The sequence below is a fragment of the Diuraphis noxia genome, unplaced genomic scaffold (assembly GCF_037042655.1).
Source record: "Diuraphis noxia isolate RWA-SAM2 unplaced genomic scaffold, SU_Dnox_SAM2 contig0004, whole genome shotgun sequence".
Lineage (NCBI taxonomy): Eukaryota > Metazoa > Arthropoda > Insecta > Hemiptera > Aphididae > Diuraphis > Diuraphis noxia.
This window is the reverse complement of record NW_028301714.1, coordinates 36646958-36665796: the sequence shown is the minus strand read 5'-3', so window position 1 is coordinate 36665796 and position 18839 is coordinate 36646958.

Genomic DNA, 18839 nt, shown 5'->3' with positions numbered 1-18839 from the left:
GGAAGTTTCAATCTTTTCTGCTCGTGTGGCATCATGCAATATGCACCAGTAGACCACGCTTACCGCACACCATTGATCTTATTTGGAAATTGGAATAGAAATTAATTAGGTTTTAGTCATCAAAGTATCATAATATCTATAGTAGGTATATCATTGAAAAAAAAAAATTTATTGAATGAAAATTTCACTTGATTGTGTGACGTGAACCATTGCACTAATATGTGCCTATGGTATTTTGAAACCAAAAAATTTATAATAAAAATCATAATTGATTTATAAGAACTATCAACAACTAAATCTAAAAAAACAAATATATACCTATTATATAATATTATATACAGTGGCGCCCAGACAGGTTAGCAAGGAATGCAACTGTATGTGTTCTCAGGGGGGATGGGTACTACATGTGTACTACTGCACATGTCTCACAGGGAAATTAAAAAATTTATAACATAAACTATAGTCTATACTCTATACTAATTGATATCTTTGAATTACAGTGAATAATAGATAAGTGAAAATATTTTGTTATAAATAAAAAATTGGGTGGGTGGGTGGCTAACTTTTTTTAACTGCATGTGCTCTTAAAATCTCTCTGTGCGCCACTGTATGTATAAATGCATTTTTTTTTTTTTAATACAATACACCATTTTTAGATACTGTTTTAAATTGTGATGTAAAATAAATATTTTATACTTCAGACAGTGAATGCCTTTGCATAGTATTCAGTAATTATTGGAATATCATTTAGTATTGAGTTAAGTCGTACAAGCTCCTCTCAGTGTCCGATATTGTTTTTTATTTGAATTCAGATGAAAATAAATACTTAGATACCTACCTTTATGATATATTATGTATATCATATACAAGGTATTAATACCCAATTGGTTGATTTAAAAAATACGATTTTACAAATAGATATCTATAAAACACTGGCTTTTGTTACATTATATAAATTATAATAGTTCGATGCGTTTATTTTAATATTAATAGTAAACTATTAACTTTAACTGTTTTGTTTGTTTGTGTGTGTTAGGTCTTATTCCATTGTTTAGACAGTTAAAAATCATTACGCTGTGATATTATAAACATTGTGCGGTGGTGTATAATATATCGACATATTTGACTGGTCGAAAAGAGATGTTTCTGCCGTGATGAAACACCATTTCTCCAAATACACTGTGCCTGTCTCAAATCTGAATTGAATAATGCATAAGGTATACCTACCTACTTGGCTACTTATAAATATAGGACCTAAAATCTAAATACCATGTCCGTGTAGCATAATATATTGTATGCATTGTATAGAATTTTAACATCTCAGTAATTGCAGTGTGTATCCGTGGGCGTACCTGTATTATAAGCTTATTGATTTTTTTATTGTCATTGTCATGCTAATAGTTGCACGTTTACAATTTATTGTTCATTTATTTCATCATATGTTTTATATAATATAAAAGAAGATGTCCTGATGACTGATTAATTAACTACCTATACATAACCGGTTCGTAATCCCAACCAATAATCAAAACTACAACCTAGAGCTTGAAACTTGAAATGTCTCATAGCGCCTTCGTACCACACTATAAACACCGGTATCGCTGGTTATTGTTGGCGCATCACTATTATATAGCAGAGGTATTCAAACTTTTTCAGCACGCGGCTCCTTCGGGTGTTCACAATATGTTTACGGCTCCCAAATTATTATGAAAAAATTGAAACAACACACGGATACAATATGGGAAATATGGGTGAATGGGTGATAATAACAGTGACTTTAGTACTAGAAATAAAACTTCAAATGTTCGAATCGTGAGGTGTGTCGTTTTCATTTCAATAATGATTGCAGATCATATTTATAATAATTACACAGGACCTAGGTATATGATGTTGGTTTTCGGTGCTTTGACGCGGCTCCCTTTGCAAACTCTCGCGACGCACAGTTTGAATACTTCTGCTGTATAATGTTCATTTTAACCTTTTTTGTAAGACATTTGCGCATCGTTCGGATTTTGGGTCATACATCGTTTGCGCGTTGACCGTTTAAAAGGTCCTACATCATTTTGCACATCAAAATTATTCAACAATAGAAATGAAAAAAAATGTGACCCCAATAAGTGCAGATTGTTCTCTATAACTTTGGTCGTCTCTAAATTTACTCACGTAATGTTAAATTTTCGAATATTGCATAATATGTATATAAAGTGATATACAATGTACTCTAAGTAAAAATATAATTTTGTAACTTACATTTTCGAGTTGTTGATGAATTTCGTCAACATTTGAACAAAAAAATGTTTATGTATATAAATTATTTTTTGATTTTAAAAATCTTAAATTACTTATCATCTAAATAATATTATACATCATGTAAGTACCTAACACAATTCGTTATACCCTTCTACTGTTTAGAATATTGATGTGCATTTGATGTACGATAATTTGGTAAAGGTAAGCAGACGATGCGCAAATGAAATAGGGCCCACCGGTCGTGTATAAAGTGTACTGACAAAAGATATTCCAAAATTCGCATTTTAATGAGGTGCTCTCACGGGGATAATATTATTACGTTGGTCCGCGAAAAAAAAACGAATATTTGTTTGCTTTATATATAATAATACCCATGGGCGTTACCATCGCAGGTTACAAAAAAAGATAAAATAGTTATTTATGACTGGATGTAATCTATTTTAGAACTTATTTTGCATACTGTTTGTAATACGGTCATACGTGCGTCGTAGATTGTTTTCAAAATCTACGCCTTTGCAGTAATATGTCGGTCAACGTTTATAATTAAAAACTTAGTGATGGTGTAGTACCATTGATTATAAACACTGCCTACAGTACATTATTATTTTATAAATTTATAGCCAATCGTACCTAGCTAGTACTTATCATTCAGGGCATACCTGCAACGACTAACCTAATAGTGTGCCATCCGCGTATACCAAGTTCAAGTACGTTATTCGTACTACCTACCTAATGTGTACCATGTACCTACGTAACCTGCTACCAAATACAAAATCATTAGATGTGTTAAACGACCGATTATTGGCATTGTAATTGACATTATTTTAATTAATTCAAAACCACCATTTGTGCAATCTGTATTGAACAATAACATATGATGAGCTTGATATTTTTTTTGTTAATGCTTGTGGTAAAAGTTGAAAAAACATTGTTATAGACTATAATGTACTATTATGGTAGTAAGATCACTATATACCATCACTGATATTTAAAAAACCAAATGTATTGCATAGTCTCGTGGATTTCTTGATTTTTTGTGATCGAAGTACATATTTTGATGACATTTGCAGGGTATTTAAATAACGTATATACCAGCTATATCATGACAGCGATTTATTCGTAAATAATTTTTATTATTTTGTTATTGATCAAAAAATATTAACCGTATAGAAACTTAAAACATTCTCCTATTAGATAGGTACCTAAATAATTATCATTTTCTATACACACAATGACATTTTCAAAATTGTAGACTTCACTTTTCAACAGTTCCCCGTAGTTAGGCCATTATGCAAATTTTCCTTTTTTTTTTTATCATAACTTATAAGTTTAACAATCATTGATGTGTTTCACTGTACAACTTATTTAGTATAAATATAAAATACTTTTTAATGTAAACACTGCATCACTTAAAAATAATCTCTGCTACATTAGAAACGTTTTACGAGCTTTCAATAATATCAAATAACATTAAGTCATTAAAATATAATAAATGATGTCCTATTTTTGTTGTACCTTCGATGAAACATATAGTAGCAGATGCTGGGTAGTCATTAAATTTTTGAACGAATCCTTTAAATTTGTAACAGTAGTATAAAACCATTGATTTTTAGTACGCAAAACGTGTATTAACTATAAAGAAAATAAATTTACGAATAGGATAATAATTATATAAAATTGTAGTTGGTTGTAACTATTGTAAGTGAGTACCTATAATCTATATAAGTTTAAGATAATATTGTGTTAAAATTTCAAAAATAAAAGAATAATTAAATGATATAAACATATACCTATATTTTTTAGCTACCTATGTACGTATAGGTAGGACTTAACTATATATGTATATATACCTACCTACTTGAAATATATATTTACATTTGTTATAACTTATGGGTTAAATTATTTAGCAGATAATAATTTGAAAAATATGTTATTATTGGGTGGGGTCGTATATATAGTTATTCTTGCATGCCCTAATGCGTGTTACCTAATAAGAATAAATAAATTAATATACCCCGAATATCAAAATATTTGCACGCAATAACACGCACAAACAAAATATTTAAAAGGTGAGTACTGAAAAATGGTTTATTCTAACAATCGCATACATTATAGTTACTGATTAATGGTTAAGAATAATCAACTATTATTGTAAAATTGTAATTCTGTTAATTTAGTAATAATTTATAGTCCATATTACGTTATACATAATATATTGGTAATATTATGATACATATATTTATTTCTATATAAATGGATGTTGGTGTTTTTGGTTTCTTCATCCGTTTATTGAGACACACGAAAACTACAGGACCGTTTTCAATAATAAATTATTATATCAATATATTCCCTTGGGTTGGAGAGTATTTTCAGCATATTTTTTCAACCCATATAGGCAGTAGTGCCGAACCCTATGTTCAGGTAGGGACGTAGGGCAACCGCCCAACCTTTGAAAATGGGTGGGTGGATCGTAGGTGGTTAGGGTGGTTGTGGGTGGGGGTAGGATATGATTGTGATGTATAAAAATAATTCATATAGAAGAGAAATCAAATATAAATATTCCAGATTATCAAAAACCGATGCGAATACTCGATTTAGTTAGGTGTCTCTGGGTGGGGTGGGTATACATTTTTGTACTTTGCCCAACCTACCAAAATTGAGTTTGGCGCCACTGCCACACACTACACACATATATTTATATATATTAGTGCACGTACAAAATGTATTCCAAATATTTTTCCAATACTTTTTTTAAGTAACATAAATATTTTTTTTTCAATTCAGTGTTTATAAATGAACATTATAATAACCTCTAGAGAAGGGGGGTTATACATTAAAAAAATTAATTCACCCCCGCCATCCAGCTCATGCATGGTTGCGCCACTGTTCAAATCAATATAAAAATGTATTAAATCTTTTTGTCTTCGTAATTTTGTTGCTTTAAAATTGGAAAATATTAAATAACATACTGTCCAGCTGAAAAAAGTAGATAACAAAATAATATATTACTACAAAATATTTTATATAGAAATATACATTTATAATATATATAGGTACAAGTACAAAAGCAATTCCTTTATATACTAACTATACCTAGGTTCTAGCCTTCTAGGTATTTATAGGTGGTTACATAGAAATGATCCAGTTATTACAGACTATATACGAGTGGTCAATTAATTTAATATCGTAGAAATACGACTGTCAAATTTTACACTGTAAATATATGATATTATGACGAATAATGTCAAATTATTTAAAATAAAGAATTTTCAATAAACATTTTTTTTAATGTAATTATGCTTATTGCTTGTATTAAAATATTAAATATTATTTTTTTTTTTAATCTTTAACGCTGTTTTTTTTTTGGAATAGTTATGTTGTTTGAATACCTATTGAAGTATGAAATATTCATTATGATTTTATTTTGAAATATTATATTTAGACATTTAGTTGAGTTACGAATAAATGTGTCATATTTGAATCCTAATCTTAGACAAATGCTGGGTGCTCCACCGCAATGACGATCATTAACTCAATTTGACGTAATGCATGGCTAAATGCGAATAAATAAATAAATAAATTATCTACCATGATTAGAAATAAACCAAAACATTTTATGACTTAGCGCGGTAAATAAGGACACCAAGGTGAAATAGGCAGGTTCTACGTTTTTTACCAGTCTACGGCGATAACAACCGGAACTTTTTTTAAACTTTATAATTAATATAATATTAATAGATATAAGGTAAGTAATAAGTACCTACAATTAATTCTACTGGGTCAAAACTGTGTCATTACAATTTGAATTCTTAATATAATTTCACTCCTGCAGTATATTGTTTTCGTAAATTATGTTTAGCCGTAGGTACTGGTAATGATTGTTGTAGGTAATTAAACATATTATATAGAGCAGTAGTAAATACTGTATAGAACAGTATTCAACATTAACAGCTATTAATTAAAGACAAATTAAATTAAATTATATACTACTACACATACATAATACGTAGGTAGCACGACGGTTAGTAGAAAATTGTGGTATATGTATATGAGTCTGTACAAGTGTACAATGTATAGAATATTTTTGATAATTTATAGTCCGTTATTGATATAGGCCTATAGGCACAATATATAGTATTATAGTCACACCATAATATATGCATGCATCGCCTAACGCATTATGCAATTATCATTGATCCCGCGGAGTACCGAGGATATATTGAACAATATTCTACAGTAATATTGTATTATGTCAAAATAAGCTCAATTAAATATAAATAATATTTTAGAACCTGAAATTACACAATAATATACTTAAATTTAGGTTGCGCTTATTTCGTGATTGAAAAATATATGATTTTGCGCTTTTAAGTAACAAAAGGCTAATGGTATTGTGTTGTTAGTTGTTAAATGTACAGGACACGCAGGCTATATATGTTACGTCCCTTATGTATACGCTGTGTTCAACTTGGACAAAGAAAAACATAATATTATAAACGTTTTTATGTGGGTTTTTAAATTGTATTTACATTTTATTATGAGTGTACAAAATACGCAAATATACAGAACTATATACACACAATAAGGCTTACACTCAACTAAACACTACGAGAAGTACCTGCCCTAAATTTTTCAAACTGCTATAATAAAAATATTAAGATATTGAAAAAATAGATAAGATACCCAACTTAAAGCTGTAGTTTCTCCTAATCGTCTAATAAAATGAAAACAAAAATCTACATTTACTTTAGATGGCTACAAGAATATAATTTTTTATAAACTATATATATGCTTATATTATGAAATACTAATATATAATATACTTTATCAAGTTCAAGTCACAAATACATGACTTAACCATTAACTTACATTTTATATTTATAGCCACGATTACACGAAAATTGATGCAATGATATGAATTAAAACGAAAAATTCAACCAACATCACACTTTTACTTCCTTTAATTATTCATAAGCCATAAGCATCATTATCCCATTACCTAAATACTGAAAAGTAAAAAATGCAATAAAAATTATTTTCTTTTTTACATTTTTAATATAAAATATACCTATACAAAATGTCATAAGGATAAATAATTCGCATCACATAATAATAATATATTTAACGGCTAGGTACGTATAGGTAGTAAGTGCACTGTACATTTGAGATTCGTGCATTTAGGCCTACGTCAACCGTGTAAATATTTCTAAAAAAAACTGAGTACTTAGTCATTCTACTTGTAATGAATATAATTATTATAGATATTACTGTTGTAATGGATATTGTGTTATGTTTGAATTCAATGGTAGCTGGTAAACAATAATTCTGAGCGGAGACAGCGGTCAATCTGTAATTTTAAGGATATTTATAAGCTTAAAATGTATTATTATTAAATAGATAAAAATACCTTATACTTTATCTAATTTCACGTGACAAATCGGAGTCAATGTACCTTATTGCTTTATGAACTAATTCCACCGATATGAGCAATCGGCCAGTGATGGATTCGATATTACACTCACTTGGTATATTTTTGAACATAGTTCAAAGTTTAAACTACTCCCAAAAAATCGAAATTTTCCTAATATCTATAAAAACGAATCTCAGAAATTTCTCATCAAAAGTTATTTATTTATTTTTTTAATATCCTGTTTCACCAAAACTTTAAATTTCTTGACAATCGTAATTTTTAAATTGCTATATAAGAACAACAGTTTATGTGAAGGATAAGTGATAAGGATAAGTGGATAAGGATATGTGAACCTTGCTTCAAATTTCCCTTTTTTTTTAACCTAGTATGAATATATATAAACGTAAAATGGTAAATTAAATGATGTTAAAAGCAATGCTAATCGTACTAATCTTATCAAATATGCTTTGCTATCTAATATGAACATAGGGCTATCGAACGATTGAGAACATTATAAATTTATACCTTTTTGGCCGAACGATTGAGAACACTTAAAAATAACAAAGAACTTACCGCTGACCTCAAAAAAACCCAAAAAAGGATACGATTGAGAACGAATTTACGTGCAACGTTGCCATATCATTTATTATTTATCATTTAACAAATATTCTTGAAGAAAATCATATGTAATATAAATATGTTTAAAAATGTAAAATTATAAGAATATGTATTATATATATGAATATTAATTAATTTTTCCTTTTGTTACCCTGTTCCATTGTTGCTATTTTTAACCGACTATAATACGAATACTTCGTTGACGTTTGTGCGACGACTAAAACGCCTATTAAGTCATTCTCTTCTATATCTGGTATAAAAGTTACAAATAACATACAGTTGATTCGATAAACGTCCGATATAAATATTAAAAATCAACTGTATTAATCGTTCAGTCAAAAAGGTATAACGTTCTTAATCGTTCGATAGTCGATTATCGGGCTCAAATTATTGTTCGATTAAATTTGGCAACGTTGAAAATAAAATAAAAATATCGAGCGTTCTCAATCGTGTTACCAAAAATAACGTTCTCAACCGTAACGTTACCTCAATCGTATTTTACCGGAACTTCTGGAAGAGAATTATAACTTGATTTTGGTTCTACTTCGCTTATTATTTATGTTTATTTATTAATTTATTATGTTTCCTTTTTATTATTATTTCAAGGGGGAACCCGCGGCAACATATAGTCATTTGGTGTGGGGTGGCATAGGCGTGCGCAGGGGGTATGCAGGGTATGCAGCTGCATACCCTGAAGCTCTTTGAAAATCGACACAAGAAAAAAACCTTTTATGCTCAAGAAAAATAATTAGTACGTACCTATATTAAAATATTTATAATGATAAAAAATTATTTAAAAAAAATGATAGAAATGATATCAGACTAACGGCAGTGACAACGTTTGATTCACGTATTAAAATCATAATAGGGCGATTGTTATGCTAACTTCCGTCTGACGTATACCTATGGCCGGGTGCTATTAGTAAATTGAAATATCTAGTTATTAATTATTATTTTATTAACTATCAAGTATTTGTGTAATACATACTTTTTATATTTTGTCATAGTATATGTTACAATATTTTTTTAATTAAACAGTAAGTCTTTTCAACATTTGTGTATTGTGTAAGTGTATAAATTATTAGAATTTTACATTCTTAAAATAACTTTTAGGGCACGCCAGTGGCAGTCTTTTGCATACCCTGAAAAAGAGGCCTGAGCACGCCTATGTGGGGTGGTACGCGATAAGGGTTATTTTTTGTGTAATTGTTTTATGTTTGCTTTTATTGTATTCCCATGCTTTGTAATTTAAATTCCTTGTATTGCATTTTGCATTTAAGATTTTATATTTTATTATTATACTATAGAAACTAGAAAGTTGTGATTTTCTATAATTTTAGGTAAAACGTTGTTTCCTTTTATTATAATATTAATTTACATTTAAGCATTATTGTATTATACATTTGTCTACGTTATAGGTAATCTGTCATAACTCACAAGTCTTGGCTTAAAGAAGTAGATATATATTGCTTTATTTATATGCAGTGTTTATACTTCAAGAAAATAATAAAAAAATTATTAAAATAAGTTTAAGTTTAAATACTGAAAAATTGAATTGTGTATGGACAATTTTAATTTTATAGTATAGAATGTTTAAAGGTTTTATTACAACAAACTAAAGAAAATCTTTTGAGGATAAATCGTTTTTTAATAAAAGAAAATAATCTTGTGAAAACGTTTTATGATTTATCAATATTTACTTCAAACGTTCATATAAAACAAGTGTCAAAAAACTTTGTTTATTCCAGTAATTACATCTATTTATCTATTATAAGTTTTAAGAAATGTTGTACTTAACATTACACAGGTTTTAAATCAAATAGAATCTACCCTCAAATTTTAAAATTATAGCATTATTTGTGCCTAAAAAGGTGATGAACTGATGACAAATACAAAAATAAAAAACACACATCCACAAAGTCTTAAAATAAAAATGTTATCAGCATAAAAAAATTCAAAAAATCAAGAAAGTAGACAGATCAAATCAAGTAGGTACCTATAATTCTTTTTTAACGACAATAAGGTACCTATTATTATTTATTTAAAAATTACAACAAAAATAAAACTTATTCTGTGTAAATTATTCCGTTATCCAGCTACAGTATTTTTTTTTTTAAATCGTATTTTTGATAATTTTCTAAATTATTGGAAAACCTTAATGTAAAAACGTATTTTTTTAATATTTTGGAGTGTATTTATAACCCTCTGAACTACCTACTAGATCAAACTTTCTACCAAAAGCCAACCTCGGAAATGGTGATTAAGGTAATATAATGTTTTGTACCAAATATGATAGCAAATACAATAAAAAAAGGAACATCATAATTGTTTATCTATAAATTACACTCAAAATCTAACACAATTTTAAGTAGGTAAAGATTAAATACGCCATTAGTAATAGATGTTAATGTCTAGGTGATTATAGTTTGCTTATGTACACACTGTATAAGTAACATGTTTATATACACACTGAGCTGACTAATATTTTCACATGATTGAGCGATGACTCATGCATGAATAAAATATAATAAAACATTGTAATGATAAAATCGATCATAATATATCGAATCTAATCCATATAGACCATTTGGGTACCTATATCGTGTATATATATATAGAACCCATACCTATATACAGCACTGCACTTGTGGAGCTACTATTTATGAGCTATATATTTTTACTTAATAAGACTAAAAATATTGTGCGAATCCACAATTATTTAGATACAATCGTTTGGTGCAACTTTTTTATTGATTAATCCCAAATAATAATAATAATAATTTGATACACATGAGTCAAAATGATGAAACTTTTTTAATATATTGAATATTTAACCAAATTTTGATAGAAATTTTAATTTAAATTTAAATTTTTTCAAAGAGTTGAATAAAAATTGTTTACCAAAGTGTAATATTAATAAATTATTAACAAAATGGAACTGAAATGTGAAATTATGGTAATTTATTGAAATATTATCAAAAATATGGTCACATTTTAACAAAAAAAAAAAACCATATCTTTGTAAGTACCTGCGCAAATATTTTATACACTAAGTCACTAATAGTAAAGAAAAAATGGTTTCCTTTTATACGGATTATAATTCAGCATTGATAGTGAAACTAATTATATGACTATATAATATGTTATATGCGTGTTAATATAATAAACGCTCCATTTTTTCCTCTAAATCGAATTAAAGTATTGCTTTTGATGTGCCTATAGTCTATACAGTTTTCAAGTAGAAACTTATGTAAGATCATTATTTTCAAAATTTATAATTGATACACGCCGACGATACCACTGTGTATAGACTTTAACTTGAACCTTGCAGTAGGTAATTTATTTCAATTTTAGGTACCTATATGCATATATTGATATATATTATATTATAATATGATTATAATACACTTATATAACATACATAGAAATATATAAAAATTCACTATATATATATATGTATATTGTGCTCTGAAAAATATATATATATACAGTGGACCAAATTAATTTAATTCTATTTTTAACAAATTTATCTATACCACGATTTTTTTTTCGGTGCCCACATAACTTCTTAATACAGAATCTTCACTGTAATAAGTTTTAAAAATGTAAAATCACAATGTTAAGCTGAACAGAAAGTATCGTTTATAATACTATTATAATTTTATTGATAAATAATTACCAGTCAATATAAATACTATAAAAAGTATTTTACTATTATTAGTAGTATTATTATTATTACCAATACTAAACGACAGAGTTATATTTTGTTCGAAAAGATGAATAGTTTACCCAACACAAACTTTTTAATTTATGTATTATATTATGTAGATATATATACTGTCCTATAAACGGCGTGTATCGCGCTCGCGCATTCCAACTTGGACGATATATCATGTAATATGTATATTGCATACGGTATACATAAATATTTTATTTGAGAACTTTTTATAGCCACTTCGAGTTGGTCTAACTTTATCCACCAAAATACAATAACACTCGCACGAAGGCCGTGAATGCCCCCCCCCTCAAAAAAAAAAAATAAAACTATTTGGCATATATAGTGTAATATTTACATAAAACATATTATAAATATAATCAATGTTTACGGCTTGACGATTACTGCACAGGCACAGTAGTTGTAAAAGTATAAGACAGACAATTGGTAAAAAAAAAAAAAATAGTCTATAATTTTTAATACTAATAGATTATAATAGATCTTCAACTGAGTATGCATTTAACAGAGTAAAATATATGAACATTCGTTGACTGGTCCTTGTCCGTGAATAGATAGTCCCTCAGAATTGGCCCTAAAAATATGTTTTTTTAACTTTCACAAGAACGGAACTGAAAATAATATGATCTAATAATTCCAGGAATGATGTGTCATGTGTGCATCGATGACTATCATGTATTGGATTATATGATAATAATAAGTAATATGTAACTATTGAATAATTACATTTCAAACAAGCATAAACTTTTTTGATATCTAAAATCTACATACCTATATATACAGTGGTTTAATTGGGAGAGAACGCAGCGAGACTGAGCTACTCTTCATTTTTCTTCAAATTATAGCATACCCCTTTATTATATTCATCAAAGAATAGGGTTACTATTAAATTGATTTGCTTAAATGTTTAACTTCATTTAGAGTCCATCTTCATTGTTTTTCCAATTCAACCACTGTATATATAGGTATATATATACTAGGTGTTTTTTCCAGCCTTTCCTAGGAAAAAAATTGTGATTGTTTAACTCCAATTGGGCGTCTCTTGCTGTTCAAGGTATGTCTATTCTATATTAACTATTAAGTATAAATCATATTTTATTTTAATTTATAGCCACGCGAGCAGTATATTATAAGATAGGCAATCTACCCTTTGTACTCGTATATTGTGTTGGTATCTCGAAAAGTGTGTAAGTAAAATATAAAATTTAACTCTTAAGTATCAAAGTTATACTAAGTTTGTTGTTTTTACTTAATTTAACAGATGGTGCCACAAGTTTATTTATATTTTAGTTATCTACTAGTGAATGAATTTTTAAAATCGGTTTAGTAGTTCCAGATATTATTTCCTACAAACATACTCAGACTTATAAACTTTACCTATTTATCATATTAGTATAAATATAAATAAACAATATACTATACATATGCATATATCGTCTAAAAATTACTAATATAACATATAATAGATCATTTACCACTAGAACGATAACAAGAAGCTTAAAATTTTACAACCAAGTAGGAAATTTGTAACTTCTTTTATTTATCTTTGAATATTTATTTAAATTCTTAATATTAGATTCTGAACGAAGTGATGAATGTATTGATTTTACAATGATGTGAGTTTTTTTTTTTTGTTTTTTTGTTTTTGTGTCTGTGTACAGCATAACTAGTCGAAATAATGCTTCAATTTTAAACTTTGGGGGTGGTTTCCGATGTAAAAGTGAATATCCTTGGTGCATTATACAGGTAAAAAGTTAACATTTTCCAACAGTTTTCAAAAAAATCGAGATAAACAAAAAAAAAATGACAGAAAAACGGGAATTTTTACGCAAAACAAGTTTTCGACCAAATCGGTTTTCTTATATGGCTGTAATTCAAAAACTGATCACTGTAAATACTTGAAATTTTCACCAAATGTTTATGTTAGTGTTATCTATATACAGATTAATTTTCAAAATGTTTTGACTTTTTTTGAGTTATTTATAGACTACTGAAATTTTCAATTTTTTTTAGAATTTTTTTTTTTGAAGTGCCGTTAAAAAATGTTGGATAACCAAAAAATCTTGAAAATTTAATACAAGGTTCCTTATGAGATGTTCTTATTGTAGCTAAAAAAAATTATAAATCGTTTGTCACAATTTTTTTTTACAAACGTTTATAGTTCAAATTTTTACGAAATCTGTCGAAAACGCGAAAATTTGCAACTAATTTTGAAGTTGAAAAATCATAAAATTTTTTGTGTTTATAACTAAGGATTAAAAATACAACACTAAGTTTTCCATTAGTTTTCCTTCAAGTAGGTATAGAGAAAACTCGAAACATCATTATAGGAAAAATTTTAAGTGCGTTTGAATTTTAAATTTTTACGAAATAGCGTAACGATAACGATTTACCCTCAAACGATTTTAAATATTTGTTATTATTCAAAAAGTATAAGTCGTAGATACTTGAAAATTCCACAAGTTATTTAGATTGGTATTTTCTTTACATGATTTAATTTTTAAAATATTTTGAGTTTTTTTGAGATATTTATAGACGACTGAAATTTTCAATTTGTCTAAACATTTTTTTTTGAAATGTCGATAAAATTTTTTTGGCCCAATCAAAATACTTGAAAATTTAATACAAAGGTTCCTCATAAGTTATTTTTATAGTGATTAAAAAATTATAAAAATACATAGGCACAAATTTTTTTTATAAGCGTTTATAGTTCAAATTATTACGAAATCTGTCGAAAACGCGAAAATTTGCAAGTAATTTTGAAGTTGAAAAATCATTAAATTTTTTGTGTTTATAACTAAGGATTAAGAATACAACACTAAGTTTTCCTTCAAGTAGGTATAGAGAAAACTCGAAGCATCATTAAAGGAAAAATTATAAGTGCGTTTGAATTTTAAATTTTTAAAACATTGGATTTTCACTGGATTTCACATTTAGCGATTTTCTTATTTTGGTGTAACTTTAAAACAAATGACCGCAGATACTTGAAATTTTCACTGGATGTTTATATAGGCATTTTCTATAATTGATACAATTTCAAAATATTTAGATTTGTTTTTCTATAAATATCGATGAAAATGTATTTGTTGGGTAGAAAAGCTTGAAAATTTAATACAAGGCTTATAACACATTGTAACATTAGCAGTTGAAAAATTAAAGAAATATATAGTCATAATTTTTTTTTTATAAGCATTCAAAGTTTGAATTTTGACAATATACGTAAAAATCACGAAAATTCGCAAATTATTTTAAGCTAGAAAATTCATAAAAAATTTTCTTTTTAAATCTAAGATTTGAAAATTTTTAATAATCTATAATATATCATAGACAGATAAACAGTTTCCGCTCAGAATCGTTTTTCGTATACAATGATATAATATCATTGGATTCAAATTTAATTCCATCCATTACAGTAACCCATCATTTGTAACCTACTGTACAGCAGAGCGACATCCACGACTTACCCGCTTTAACTCAAAATGTTTATTAAAAAAATGAAAATATTGTCCAAATATATTTTTCTTTAAATCCTCCATTTGGTATTAATTCAGCTTTCTAAGACAGTAAAGATTATAAAGTTATAAAACATTATTAGTTATATTCAGTTAAAAATGCAAACCCGTGTAGCTCCTTCCCATTTGTTTACCTTAGTTTTACCATTTGCACCTATAATCTAAAATCTAAATTCTATATAGGTATACATAATAATATAATGTCACATCAAGTCATACAACGATACAACGTTATATTTTAGTGAAACTATAGTTTTTATTACTACTGTATAGTAATTCAAATACTCAATATTATATATTCGTTTTGTATTTGGCATTTGCTTAGCGAGGGATGTTTGGATGATGAAATTACAAAAAATGTAAGCAATATTTTTTAGTTATTATTTGTCAGCTATATAATATATTTTATTATTATAATATAATGAAATGTATTTTTGTTGGAATTAATAACAACTTGTTTAATTTATTCTCAGGCAAGTTATAATGGTGTGATAAAATATAATATTTTATGATTATTTTATCGAGTGACTATTTAATAGTAATTTGTAATTTATTTATCCGAAACCTTTTAACTAGAAGATATAATATAATGTTTTTAATTTTTATTCATTTTTGTGTTTCATTTGTGAAAACCTATACAATAATATACATAAGTAAGTACGATATATAGATTATTAATAGATTATTATACGATATTTAGATTATTGAATACCAATGTCAGGGAGTTACCAAATGTCGTGGACAAACTGCATCTAGTCCGCAGACAGAAAATGTATTAATTTTTTTCTAATTATTTTTTTATGGCAAATTAAATGAGGTTTTCATTAATTTTAACTTTGAATGCATGTCATGTACAATGCACGTTACATTTTGATACACCCCTGAAAATTTCCAAAGTTAATAAGTGACGTTACAAAAACATTAATTAGTGCAGATAGTTTATATACATAATATAACTAAATAAGCAAATAGTAATTGGTAGGTGTATGCAATACATATATTAGTAATTTTATTTATAATAAAATATGTTAATACTATGAACCATGTATATAAATGTAAGCTTAGCATGAGACATTTTTCATGCTGTATTATCCATGTTCTAAAAATTAAATCGGTTCTATATGTTCAATGCTAGCGGCTTAGTATATAAAACATGGTTTAACACGCCAAACATTGTAAATAATATATGAAACAAAAGGAATACTATAGCTTTAAAAAATACAATATAAACGAATATGAAACAATTATAACAACGCTCTAGCTATTACTATAAAATATAAATGTATAAATATATTATAAATAATGTATTGGTTATCTGGTTAAAAGTACCAATATATATTATAGACATAAAGACAATAGTGTAATATTATATAATATACACTATAGACTATTATAAACAGTGTTGGTTGTACCTATATTATGCCAAAGGCCCAAAGTGCTCAAAGTATAGTTGTGCTTTGAACAACAGTTATAATTAAAATATTTTCGGTTATTTAGTTTTATTATAACCGATCATCATATGATTAATCATCGTCTAATGTTAGATTACTACTATTAAATAATAATAAAATTGTTAGGGAGGCCTTGACAGTTTTACGTTAGGTATAGGGGGCCCTATAACATAACAAAATAAGTTGAAAATCACTGGTTTAGATCACACTCTTTTACCTGCCCATGAATATAAACTGGACTTAAATAAGGCTGTGTACGAGTTAATTCTCGGGTACCTGTTAACCTGTACTGATACCGTCCAGTTGATTCCCGGGTCATCTGCAAGAGCACAGATATGTTAGGAGTTGATACCGGCCGGGTTAATAAATATTTTTTTTCAATATTTAATCAAATATTCAGCCTATTGAAATACCACGAAAACACTATTCTAAAAAGTGACGTTCGAACTCATTACGGTCGTGCAGACTATTGATAAATAACAATAGAGAATCAACTCATATATATATATATATATATATATATTAAATACCTCTTAATGACCCGGGAATCAACTAGGTAATACATAAAGTAGGTCTCGAGAATCAACTCATTGCGTTATAATATAACGCACCATTCTGCACTTACATTTAACAGAAAGTCTTGATGATATATTATGATATATACAACATTATTTTCGACTGTCTTTCTCTGCTCTATTCTGTTTAACTGCCTTAAAGCCGGAAATATCATCCCTTTTCTCTTCTTAATTCTAAATCAGAAATAGTTATAATTCTAATCATAATCTTTAAATTGAGGCTAGCTTTGGCATATAGTCTTATTATAAATATATTGCACTATTTAAATTTATTGTTTAATTGTTATTCCCTATAATCGCATATACAAGAAACTAATAATAAAATAAAAAAATAAATTATCAGTTGTCTTTTAATTTGTTTAAATTTGAATTTATAGGACTTGACTAAATATAAAAAATTAAAATTCCAGTTGATTTATTTATGTTATTATTGTTTTACTCAGGGGTACTTTTTACAAATTTATTTATTTTTTCTAGCTTACTGTGCAACAATAACTTAAAATAATGATACTAATTCAATATTCAATCACATAATGCACACTACAATTGTCATTTGCTGATGGATCTCTCCTCTTTTAAATATCTATGAAATAATTTTGTATGTCTTATCTTATTTGTCACTTTTTTTGCGGCTTTTTCCTTAAATTCAGAATCACTTAATTCTATGCGTTTTCCACTCATAATATTATTGGGGAAAAAAGGTGGATAAGTAGGTAGTGCTCTGTTGTAATGCAATAACCAATAGATGGATGGGTTAATATAATATTAACTCATCGTTATTATATACCGATTTTATATCACTGCATTCAAATTTAACTCATCCATTACAACCCATCTATCGACATCTATTGACTATTGTATACAACAGAGTAGTATCCAGATTTTTGGTTTTACAATGACGTTTATTTCTTTTTCTTTTTTATTCTATAATCACTTTTTCTTCCTCTAAACTTGCTCAAAAGTATCAAGTGTAGCATATTTTCCGTATTTAAAAAGAGCTTATATAGTAGAGATTATATAATATTAGTATAATATAGTAGGTATATAGTATTTATAAATATAACTTTTTACCATTTTTCATAACAATTACAGCAAAATCAACAAGGGTCTTAGTTTTTAAATAACTACTTAGTCTTTTTAATCCAACAAATATAGCTATTATTATTATATTATTCTGTAGTTTCTGTGTAATTAAATTATTCTATAACAATATTATTGAAAAATTAACTATATAATAATACATATATTTTGCATATTTTAAAATACATATACTGGCGAATAAAAAAAGTG